We start from the raw sequence: 12,941 nt of genomic DNA, 5'->3' as shown, positions 1-12,941 counted from the left end.
GATGAAATAAACCAGGTTCTGAAACTACATTCAAGCATGGCTTTTAAATCTCCTGATAAGACTCTTACTGTCTCAGGTATTGAGCTGTTTGTGAAGTAGCCGAATAGAAGCAGCTCGAAAAAGATGTCCACGAAGTTGTAGTGGTGGACCTGCACAGAAAAGAAAAGTTCCAAAAAGAAATTAGCTTTACATAATGGAGTCCTGTTTTCAATCACATCAAAATCTTTTAGATTTAAACATTAGTCATGTTACGCAAGCATTTATAAGCTTACATAGCACCCGGAGAGCTCTGCTCCAATCGAGTCCTGATAAGAAGGAGTCTTCAGGAAATGAATCAGAGCCTCGTAGGCCAGCTGTACACGACCTGCATCCTGTTAAAACAAACAAACAAAATAATCACTTTGGCTATAGTTTTCAACGTGGAAACTCATTTTAAACCCTAAAATGAAGCAGTATGTAAGCCTCAGCATGTCCAGTACTTTACTAAAGATACACAGATGATGTATTACATGGACCAAATGTCCAACTACTTCATATCCCAGAGCCCTAGGATTATCCTAAGGGTGTGATTGTTATAAAATTAGCTTTTGATGCTTGTTATTTTAATTATTATTCCTTAATTACTCATTACCACATTTATTTAACAACTGCATCATTTTCAAGCCCAGTAACTGAAAGTATGTTGCACAAGGAAACAGTCTATCATCATTCTGAAGTCACCTGGTTGTTAACTGCTGACAGACGCATCACAATCTTCTTCCCCATAACGAACAAGAAGTTCTGATTGTCGATGCAGGTAAGATGAATCTGAATATAAGACAGCATACAATAGAAAATTAAAGCAGAGTGGACTTTACCTGAGTAAAAACAGCAGCTAAACAAAGGTTTTACTCACAGCAAACGCCTCACGGATCACATATCAGTTACCCCTCTCTCTGTAAGATGGTCCCTAAGAAACAAAAGATTTACATGCTTAGTGTATTAAACATACATTACACCTTCATACCATTAAACTGTGAAGATAATCGTACCAAGTAAAGGGCACCTCCATCTCCTCCTGGCTAAGGCTCTCCTCACTCTCCTGAAAGACACATTAGCAATAAATCATTAAAACTCACACAGTAAATGTTACAGCCTCCCATTCAGGGGAATAGCAGCATATGTAGCTACACATCAGGTCTGAAACACAGAATTACCTCAGAGTTGTACTGTTCCTCTGAATCACTGTGGGGAGAGTCAACCTGCTCCTGCTCCCAGGTGGAGATGTTCACCTGACCATCTTTAGCCACATGCAGGAACGTGCAGGACACCAAGGTTCGCTGTTAAATTTAAAAAAGAAAGAAAGAAAAATGAACACTCTAGACCCATATGTTTAGAAAATTTCAAGAGTTACTATCTACAATACAGACTTCATGACATTGAAATGAGCTCTGTAACCTTCCCATATTCAGCCTTAAGAGAACAATTTGAAGTGAACACAATTAGTCACTGCAACTAACAAAAGTTTTGTGATGCCACAAAAGATAATCCCTCACCTGTATGGCAGTGAACTGGTCCTCGATGGTGGTTCAATAAGGGAATCCCTGCAAATGACAATTAGCTGAAACTCAAGATCTACTTCACAAAAGTGTTCATCTAATAATCATTAATATCAATTCTCTTCATCAGAGTAACAAAGATGGTGATTACCAGCTGGTCGAAGTAGCGCGTCTTGGTGGTTTTAAACCAGCAAAAACGACTCTCAGGACCCCTTATCATCCCGAGGAAGTATACCTTAACGTCCACTGCCTAGAAATAGAGAAACCAAACTAAACATTAGAACTTGTAAAGAAGGATGTGTGTGCTTGTATCTCAGCTGTAGCACTGTAGAATACCCCAGACAGGAAGGTAAAGGTGCGTGCAGAGAGGAACTGGATATTTTGCCAGGCGCTGATCAGCTCACCAGCATCGAGCCTCTGTGAAATGAAGAGCATGATGAACATAACTGCTTCCTATCACAGCGATTTTATAATAACACAAGTAACATTCTCTCGCTTTCTTTACAATCAAAACAACCCTGTGAAATCCAGTGATCAGCTTTAGTAAATAAATGAAAGGTTTGGTTACCAGAAGGATGGGTGAAGATTCCTGGTCATGTTCTTTTGGCAGCAGCTGAAGGTTTGGCTCAACGACCTTAAAACACACAAACACAATTAGTAACTGCCCCTTACCTGAACCCCTTACCTGAATGCCAGGGAAACCGTCCTCACAGTTGTTATGGTAAGGGAATCCCTGCAAACGACAATTAGATGAAACTCAAGATCTACAACCGCATTTCATTTAAGTTCTCTTTTAATAATCGTTAAAGTGGAACCTCTTCATGAGAGTAAGAAATACTGTGATTACCTCGAGCGTCCAGCAGTGTGCAGTTTCATGCCAGCAGAGACGACTCTCTGGACTCCTTATAAACCTGAGGATGTCTCTCCTAAGGTCCACTTGCTAGAAATAAAGAAACAAAACTAAACATTAGAACTTGTAAAGAAGGATGTGTGTGTGTTTGTATCTCAGCTACAGCACTGTACAATACCCCAGACTGGGAGATGGAGGAGTCTGCAGTGTTGTAGTCAACATTACAGCAGGTGCTGTTCAGCTCACCAGCACTGAGGGGCTGTGAAAAGTAGAACATGAAGATCATTAGTGCTTTTTATCATAGCAGTTTCACACTAACACTTTCAAACATTCTGTCACTTGTAAAACCGAGCGATCAGATTTAGTAAATAAATGACAGGTTTGGTTACCAGAACAACAGCTGAAGATGTGGAGTGAGTTTCTGTGGGCAGCAGCGGCAGGATTGGCTCAACAACCTTAACGCACACACACACACACACACACACACACACACACACACACCCTTAGACAAAAGCAGCCTACACGTTTCAAATGTAGTTGAAATATTTTACTGACACCTACCTGGAGGACTGAGGGAGTATCTGATGATTCTCCCTGCAAATCCACAGGTTCTGCAATAAATGAGTTTCATGTAAGTTCAATTACAATTAATATTTTCTGTTAAATCTACAACATTAAAATGGCCAAGTTTATTAATTAGTAGATAGGTAGAGAGAAAGAGAGAGAGAGAGAGAGAGAGAGAGAGAGAGAGAGAGAGAGACCTTGTAAGTTTTACTCCCCTATTTACATCAACGGGTCTGAAGTAGAGCGTGTCTCCAGCTTTAAGTTCCTGGGTGTCCACATCTCTGAGGATCTGTCCTGGCATCTGAACACCTCAACTCTGGTTCGGAAGGCACAACAGCGTCTTTACTTCCTAAGGAGACTGAAGAAAGTTCACCTATCCCCCAAGATCCTGACCAACTTTTACCGCTGCATCATTGAGAGCATCTTGATGAGCTGCATCACAGTGTGGCATGGCCATTGGGTCTCTTCACCACAGTAGATGTCTGCGCAGAACACACAAAATAATCAAAGACTCCTCCCACCCGAGTCACAAACTGTTCAACCTTCCATCCAGGAGGAGATACAGGTCCATCCTCACCAGAACCAGTAGGTTTAGGGCCAGTTTTTTTCCTTCAGCCATAAATCTACTGAACTCTACACTACACCGCTAGGACACTCATGTCTTTCTACACTTACCACTTTACAGTTCTGCTCCACTCTGTACATTCTGTTAATATAATATTTTTCACTGTTAAACATTCTGTTGTACATTCTGTTATAATATAATTTTTTCTCAGTGTGTAATATAATTAATGTACATATTGTCCATTTCATAGATTACACCTAGTATTATCTATTTGTCTATCTATTTATATACATTTACATATACTATATTTATACATACTATATAATATATGTATATTATCTGTTACTGTTGTACATACATTTTACATAATGCACACATTTTTAGCACAATTATAATTACACCTGTCACTTTATCTACTGTAAATATTACTTGCACATACTTCTCTATGCACACTCTGACATAGCCTTATTTATCGATGTACATATTTACATATTTATCTGCACCTGTTCATTGGCAGAATTTCTACTATTTGCACTTCTGGTAGATGCTAAACAGCATTTCATTGCTATGTACCTGCACTCTGCAATGACAATGAAGTTGAATCTGTCTGTCTGTCTGTCTGTCTGTCTGTCTGTCTGTCTATCTGTCTATCTGTCTATCTATCTATCTATCTATCTATCTATCTAATGCACAGGGTTTCACGCTGTCCACCAGGCGCCTCAAAAGTGATTGGCCAAAACCTTCAGATGTGAACGTTTGTGTGCTTCGCTGCATGTCAAAGCTTTTCCATAGGACAGAAATACCTGTTCTCGTCTAGACCTGATCGGTGAGCGGTACACCCCGTATGGCTCGCCAGCTCATCACTGTGCAAACACATTCACGCACTCGCTCATACCTAATAGCAATTTGTTTCAGCTGATCCACCTACTGGCATGTCTTTTGGAGGTGAGAGGAAACCGGAGAACACCGGGTGTACACGCACGGGGACTCCGGACAGACTGCAAACTTGTGACCCTGCAGCTGAGAGGTGGGACCTCTTTTAAGTCTTTTGAGACAGTCTGTGCAGACATTCTGTTGATCTTAAAGTGAATTTGTTTAAACTGCTGTTTCCTCAGGTGTAACTCATCTGGAATTGGCGTAAATCGGCACTAGAGGCCAATCCTGGGCGCTGCGCCCAGCCGCACGAGGCCCACACGCCTGTCCATGTCTCCCTGGTGGTCTAGTGGCTAGGATTCGGCGCTCTCACCGCCGCGGCCCGGGTTCGATTCCCGGTCAGGGAAACGAGCTCCTTTTCGCGCCCGGCCAGAGCTAGCGGCCGCAAGAAGCCGATGCACTGAAACGGCGCGCTTCCCAGAGGCTGGTAAAAGCTGTCCTTCGAGCCGGATTTGAACCAGCGACCTAAGGATGTCCATTTGTAAGCACCTACAGTCCTCCGCTCTACCAGCTGAGCTATCGAAGGGAGGGCTAATTCACCTTTTGGCAGCGACCTGGCAAACGGGACCCCTGATGATTTTGTCTGTTACGAGACACGTAGCGCAGCGGTTTCAGGGGCGCTAGGCCAGATTTACTGGGGCCTATAAACGTGCTTGTCGATGTTGGACCCTTCTTCACCGACAAACTTTACAATCCCGTTTGCAATCTCAGGTTTCTACGCGTGGCCGCCCTCGCCGGTGCGTTGACTTAAACTAAGTAAATACAGAGAGGACCTAATGCGCAGGGTTTCACTCTGTCCACCAGGCACCTCAAAAGCGATGGGCCAAAACGGTCAGATGTGAACGTTTGTGTGCATCGCTGCACGTCAAAGCTTTTCCATAGGACAGAGATACCTGTTCTTGTCTAGACCTGATCGGTGAGCAGTACACCCTGCATGGCTCGCCAGCTCATCACAGGGCACTGTGCAAACACATTCACGCACTCACTCATACCCAATAGCAATTTGTTTCAGCCGATCCACCTACTGGCGTGTCTTTTGGTGGTGAGAGGAAACCGGAGAACACCAGGTGTACACGCACGGGGACTCTGGACAGACTGCAAACTGGTGACCCTGCAGCTGAGACCTCTTTTAAGTCTTTTGAGACAGTCTGTTGATCTTAAAGCGAATTTGTTTAAACTGCTGTTTCCTCGGGTGTAACTCATCCGGAATTGCCGTAAATCGCCACTAGAGGCCAATCCTGGGTGCTGCACCCAGCCGCACGAGGCCCACAAACCTGTCTGTGTCTCCCTGGTGGTCTAATGGCTAGGATTCGGCGAGCTCGCTGGGGCGGCCCAGGGTCGATTCCCGGTCAGGGAAGCAAGCTCTTTTTTTGCGCCCGGCCAGAGCTAGCGGCAGCACACAAACGGCGTGCTTCCCGGAGGCTGGTAAACGCCATCCTTCGAGCTGGATTTGAAACGGCAACCTAAGGATGTTCATTTGTGAGCATCTACAGTCCACCGCTCTACTAGCTGCGCCAAAGTTCAATAGTCTGCTTCGGGTGGGGAAGAAAGGAAAAAAATGGGGAAGGAGGGGAAGGAAGAAAAGAGAGAAGAGAGAAGAAAAGAAAGCAAGCAAAGGAGAGAGAGTGCCACATGTGATTTATATGCACCTGTTTTGTAATTTTTTTAATTAAAACAAAAACCTAACAATATTTATATTATTAAATATATATGTTGAAGCACACACCTAAATAAACTTATAATGATAAAACAAAGAATACATTCAAGTCAGGTCAAGAATCTTTTATTGTCCTTTTGACCACATATAGCTGATGCAGTACACAGTGAAATGAGACCATGTTTCTCCAGGACCCTGGTGCTACATAAACAACATAACATAATTACAAAACACAGAGCTAAGGACGGAAAGTAAGCTGTCCTAGCTTCATAAAGTACATCGTGTGCAACTTGGTGCAAACAGTGCAAGACAAAAGACAGTGCAAAGAGACAATACAGTACGTATAGCAGCAGTTGAATAATGTGCAAATACAATTCAAATAATACATTATTTAATACATGTACCCTAATAATAAATACAAGTGACAAATTATAAAATAGCAATATATTAAACTATAAACAAAACAGAAAAATACTATTTAAACATCAAATATTTAAATATAAAATACATGTAACTTTGTAAGAATACAAGTGCTATATGCAACATATCTATATTTTCTGTATTTTTTTGAGCAACTGTTGTTCTGTCATCATCTCTGTCACTGGACAATAAATTCTGGCCTTGTCTTGGCTACGTCCAGTTGCTGATGTCCTAGAACAACCACACTTTCTGCAAGTGTCGGCCTTCACCTAACGTATGCACGTGGTTGACGTGGCACAGGTGGTTGAAATGCTCTTGGAGGAACACGGCTTGGTTGATGGACCATCAAGTAGGGTGGAGCGCTGCTGGGCTGGGGAGTGCTGGTTGCTGAGGCTCCAGGGTCCATGTCCAGGGTCCGAATGTGGGTTCGGTGTGGGGACCATGCTTGATAAAAGTGCTGGGCTCGATGGAAACAGCACCAGTTTGCGCCAGTATGCGTAAAACATGATGAAAAAAATATACATTAACAGTCTACATATATGGCAGTAAAATTTAAGCAGTGGGTAAAGAGTTTAGGTGAGATATTTCAGATGTAATATACTGAGATATTTACATACCAAATTCTCCTCAATAACTTGAGTGGGAGAATCTGAAAAAAGTCATGTGTCCACAGGCCTGCACTGGACATTTACTTATCTGCAACATTAAAAAAAACCACTGTCAGTTGGCACAAAACCTAAAGATTACACGGTATGGCTTTGTCTTTTCTATACATACCCTCTGGTGAGGAGCAGGTCTGTCCCCAGCTGCAGAGGGACACACACCTGTACTGGAAAACTGCCATGGCCTTTTGATTTTTGAGGCTTTAGTAGTTGAAAATCTGTGAAAGTTAAATTCAGCATGTTGAGTTGAATAATATCATAATTAAATAAATAAAAACGAACAACATGCAATTCCGTACAATTTCCAGCCCTCTTATATTATAAATTGTACATAAAAATGCACACTATAATAATAATAATACACTATGATGAATAATACCAGTACACTATGATGAATAATACCAGTACACTATGATGAATAATACCAGTACACTATGATGAATAATACCAGTACACTATGATGAATAATTTTTTTGTATACTTATAACGCATATCAATACATGATACACATCGAGGCATGGATTTAAACAAAAAACAGCTCTTACCTGGGGCGGTATAATGTTCCAAATCCTCCTAAAAATTAAGGTTAATCACAGCACATGATTATAATACTCCAAAAGTTATTAAAATAAACAGGTAAATACGCGATATACGAAAACACACACTGCAGGTGAAAACACTTAACTTGAATGACACGTCACTGCGCGTGCACGATTTGATTGGCGGATTCATCCGTTTCCGTGGGCGGGCCCATCGGCGCGAACGAACGCGATTAGCGGAGAATGATCAAATTGCGAGAGATTCGATTGGCTCGGACGGGCGTGGCCATCATTGTCTGTCCATCTTTTCAGCGCAGGGATTGGGGAAGAAACATGTAACGGATGTAACGGGCCGATGTGATTGGCCGAGAAAGATTTCCCCGATTTCCCGGGGGAGCTTTGATTGGCTGGCTGACCATGCTTACATGTCTGTACGAAGCCCGAAACCTCTTCACTCACTCTAGCTGACGACACACACACACACAGTAGCGGTCTGAAGTCCGTGAAAAATACATTGTTGCTATTACCGTTTAAGCGATATGTTGCTTAAACTATTGCAAGAAATTCTGAAATAATATATAAATACAACTCTGAGTGGGTCTCGAACCCGGGTCTCCAGCATGGGAAGCGGGTGCTCTACCAAATAATTATCAAATAATAGCACACTTAAGCACAACATGAGCAAGATTTTAGCGTTGGAACTAATATATATATATATATATATATATATATATATACACTATATTGCCAAAAGTGTTCGCTCACCTGCCTTGACACACATATGAACTTAAGTGACATCCCATTCCTAATCCATAGGGTTCAATATGACGTCGGTCCACCCTTTGCAGCTATAACAGCTTCAACTCTTCTGGGAAGGCTGTCCACAAGGTTTAGGAGTGTGTTTATGGGAATTTTTGACCATTCTTCCAGAAGCGCATTTGTGAGGTCACACACTGATGTTGGACGAGAAGGTCTGGCTCTCAGTCTCCACTCTAATTCATCCCAAAGGTGTTCTATCGGGTTGAGGTCAGGACTCTGTGCAGGCCAGTCAAGTTCATCCACACCAGACTCTGTCATCCATGTCTTTATGGACCTTGCTTTGTGCACTGGTGCACAGTCATGTTGGAAGAGGAAGGGGCCAGCTCCAAACTGTTCCCACAAAGTTGGGAGCATGGAATTGTCCAAAATGTCTTGGTATGCTGAAGCATTCAGAGTTCCTTTCACTGGAACTAAGGGGCCAAGCCCAGTTCCTGAAAAACAACCCCACACCATAATCCCCCCTCCACCAAACTTTACACTTGGCACAATGCAGTCAGACAAGTACCGTTCTCCTGGCAACCGCCAAACCCAGACTCGTCCATCAGATTGCCAGATGGAGAAGCGCGATTCGTCACTCCAGAGAACGTGTCTCCACTGCTCTAGAGTCCAGTGGCGGCGTGCTTTACACCACCGCATCCGACGCTTTGCATTGCACTTGGTGATGTATGGCTTGGATGCAGCTGCTCGGCCATGGAAACCCATTCCATGAAGCTCTCTGCGCACTGTTCTTGAGCTAATCTGAAGGCCACATGAAGTTTGGAGGTCTGTAGTGATCGACTCTGCAGAAAGTTGGCGACCTCTTCGCACTATGCGCCTCAGCATCCGCTGACCCCGCTCCGTCAGTTTACGTGGCCTACCACTTTCTGGCTGAGTTGCTGTCGTTCCCAAACACTTCCACGTTCTTATAATACAGCTGACAGTTGACTGTGGAATATTTAGGAGCGAGGAAATTTCACGACTGGATTTGTTGCACAGGTGGCATCCTATCACAGTTCCACGCTGGAATTCACTGAGCTCCTGAGAGCGACCCATTCTTTCACAAATGTTTGTAAAAACAGTCTGCATGCCTAGGTGCTTGATTTTATACACCTGTGGCCATGGAAGTGATTGGAACACCTGATTCTGATTATTTGGATGGGTGAAGGAATACTTTTGGCAATATAGTGTATATATATATATGAGATATGTTGCTTAAACTATTGCGAGAACTTCTGAAATAATATATAAAGACAACTCTGAGCGGGTCTCGCGCATGGGAGGCGGGTGCACTAACAATGTACCACAAGCGATGAAAGCTTTCACTGGCAAGTAAACTTATTAAGATGAGGTTTACATCACAGCACGTAGCACTACACTCCGTTACAAATATAAAAGCTATACATGCTTAAACTATTGCAATACATTCTCAAATAATATATACAAACTAAAGTCACAGTTAAAATATGAAATCTAAACTAGTGTGTGCGCTGGGAACAGTTTAAAGATGATGCGTCCTTTAAAAAAAAAAAAAAAACTCTTCCCTCACTCTGGCAGATGTCACACACACACACACACACAGCAGCGGTCTGAAGTCCGGGAATAATACATTTACAAATCCATATAAAAAACTATAATACTTATCAGCATGCAAAGTAATAGCACACATAAGCAGCACTGTAGCGTTGGAACCATGTTTCTAGCCATTACCGTTTAGGACTAGTAACCTTTTACATGCTTGTTTACGACATCTACAGATGCTCGTTTACGGCACCTACCGAAAATCTCAGAGAAAGACCGAACTGTACAGAAACCAGGAAGTGAAGTCCGTGAAAAATGCATGTACAAATTAATATAAAATAAACTACAATACTTATCAGCATGAAAAGTAATAGCACACATAAGCATAACATGGGCAACATTTTAGCGTTGGAACCATGTTTCTAGCTATTACCGTTTAGGACTAGTAGAGAGTCCAGGAACCGTAATAATAATAATAATAATAATAATAATAATAATAATAATAATAATAAAAAATAGTGACGATAACAAGAGTGTGATTGCGTAAGCAATGTTGCAATGTTGCATTTCCAGGAGAAAATGCGAGTGTGATTGCGAATATGTTGCTTAAACTATTGCAAGACATGCTCAAATAATATTTAAAAGCTAAAGTCACAGTTTAAAAAGTTTAAGGTAGTTTATGTGGCTGTAGAGTAAGAATTCAAGCTGTAGGAACAGTTTAAAGATGATGTGTCCTTAAAAAACACCTCTTCCCTCACTCTAGCTGATGTCACACACACACACACACACACACACACACACACACACACACACACACACACACGGTAGCGGTCTGAAGTCCTTGAAAAATACATTTAAAATCCATATAAAATAAACCAATATTTTTTTTTTCACACCAATTTTTTTTGTTACGTGTTTTTTAAATAAGAAAAATGTACTTTATAAATAACAAATAATGTATAAAACAATAATAATACATAATAAAAGAGAATGTAAAAAAATAAACTGGTTTCATTAAGTGTATTCACGTTGAAGATCAGACGAAGATGATGGCGGAGGTGGAGGAGATTGGAGGAGGAGGGTGGCGTTTTTCATTTCGTGCTCTATCGCTTAATTTAACTTACTCGCTACACACTTAATGCTACAATTAATTGCTAAATTTAACTTACACACTATGCTACACTTTATTGCTACTTTTTTATTTATTTTTTCACTTCACCTAATCATCTTCATCTCTGACTTTTGCCTTTTTCGCCACGCCCTTTCACTTGCAGGGCGTTTCAATAAAAACCTGTCCAAGGAGGTTTGTTTCTTCCTCCCTTTCAAAATGTTTGGAAAATGAGTGAGGAAGTGTCATTACACAGCGCCAACGCACGACCTGGAGTGATAACCACGTGAACTGACCGCTCGCTGGGCTACCAAGTGGCGGGTGGCGTAAGCTCGCTCGCTCGTAACTCAGATCTCGGCTCATATCTTAAAGCAAAAAATTGAGCGAGTGACGGCTCGTATCTCGGAAAACTCGTAAGTTGAGTCACTCGTAAGTCAAGGTTTCACTGTATATATATATATATAAATATATAAACTGTTCTGAGAACTTCTGAAATAATATATAAATACAACTCCGAGCAGGTCTCGAACCCAGGTCTCCAGCATGCGAGGCGGACGCTCTACCAAATAAGCTAAACTGCCACTTGTAAAGTCATTGAGATCAGTGGTACTAATACTTTACATGCACTACCACTAGCCACCATCAAATACACAATATACGATATACACGCTAAATATGCTTAAACTATTGCAAGACATTCTCAAATAATATACAAACTAATATATATTTGAACAAACAAACAGTTCATATTTGAACTGTGACAAAATCACAGTTAAAATATGTCTATTATCGTATTATCGGGCGCTCTACCAAATAAGCTAAACTGTAACTTATAACACTACTGAGATCAGTGGAGTAATGTTTTACATGCTTGTTTACAGCATCTACAGAGGAATGTTTACGGCTTCTACCAAGAAACTAAACTGCAGCTTATAATACTACTGAGATCAGTGGAGTAATGTTTTACATATCTACAGATAACCAAAAAAACCCTCATCCCTCACTCTAGCTGACGTCACACACACACACACACACTAGCAGTCTGAAGTCCGTGAAAAATACATTTAAAAATCTATATAAAAAGTATAATACTTATCAGCATGAAAAGTAATAGCACACATAAGCAGCATTTTAGCGTTGTAATCATGTTTCTAGCTATAATCGTATTATCGGGCACTTTAACAAATAAGCTAAACTGCGGCTTGTAAATGTTATTGACATCAGTGGTACTAATATTTGACAATATTTTACACGCGTCTCCAGCATGGGAGGCAGGCGCGCTAACAAAGTGCCACAAGCGATGAACGTTACAAATATAAAAGCTATACATACTTAAACTATTGCAAGAAATCTTCAAATAAATACAATCTAGCGTCACAGTTAAAATATGAAGTCTAAACAAATTAGTGCGCTTTGCATTTAAGCATAAGTCCGTATGAAACCCAGGAAGTGAAGCATAGCTAAAGTTTAATGTAGTCTGTGTAAGTAGTATTTACCAACACCGCATTGCCTGCACCACCGCTAGCCTCCGTTACATATATAAACAATACAAATATTGTAATACATATATAAAAAATACATGCTTAAACAATTGCAAAACATTCTCAAATAATAAACACAAACTAAAGTTACAGTTAAAATATGAAGTCTAAACTAACCAGCGTGCGCGCTTTGCTGAAATGTCCGGGAAGCCCAGGGAGTGAAGCATAGCTGAAGTTTAAGGTAGCATGTAGCGGTACAGTTAGAATTCAAGCTGTAGCAACAGTTTAAACACGATACTACCTTAAAA

At 41.2% G+C, this 12,941-nt stretch overlaps 2 non-coding genes across 2 annotated transcripts; one reads left to right on the top strand and one right to left on the bottom strand.

The window, feature by feature from the left end:
- Nucleotides 1-4,725: 4,725 nt before the first annotated feature.
- trnae-cuc (transfer RNA glutamic acid (anticodon CUC)) lies at nucleotides 4,726-4,797 on the top strand. The gene has a single exon. It is a non-coding gene; the product is annotated as a tRNA-Glu (tRNA).
- Nucleotides 4,798-4,887: 90 nt separating this feature from the next.
- Nucleotides 4,888-4,976, bottom strand: trnay-gua (transfer RNA tyrosine (anticodon GUA)). The gene is given in 2 exon segments: nucleotides 4,888-4,923; nucleotides 4,940-4,976. It is a non-coding gene; the product is annotated as a tRNA-Tyr (tRNA).
- Nucleotides 4,977-12,941: the final 7,965 nt, after the last annotated feature.

The sequence above is a fragment of the Hemibagrus wyckioides genome, linkage group LG09 (assembly GCF_019097595.1).
Source record: "Hemibagrus wyckioides isolate EC202008001 linkage group LG09, SWU_Hwy_1.0, whole genome shotgun sequence".
In the NCBI taxonomy this organism is placed as follows: Eukaryota; Metazoa; Chordata; class Actinopteri; order Siluriformes; family Bagridae; genus Hemibagrus; species Hemibagrus wyckioides.
This window is presented reverse-complemented; position numbering and strand designations above follow the sequence as displayed.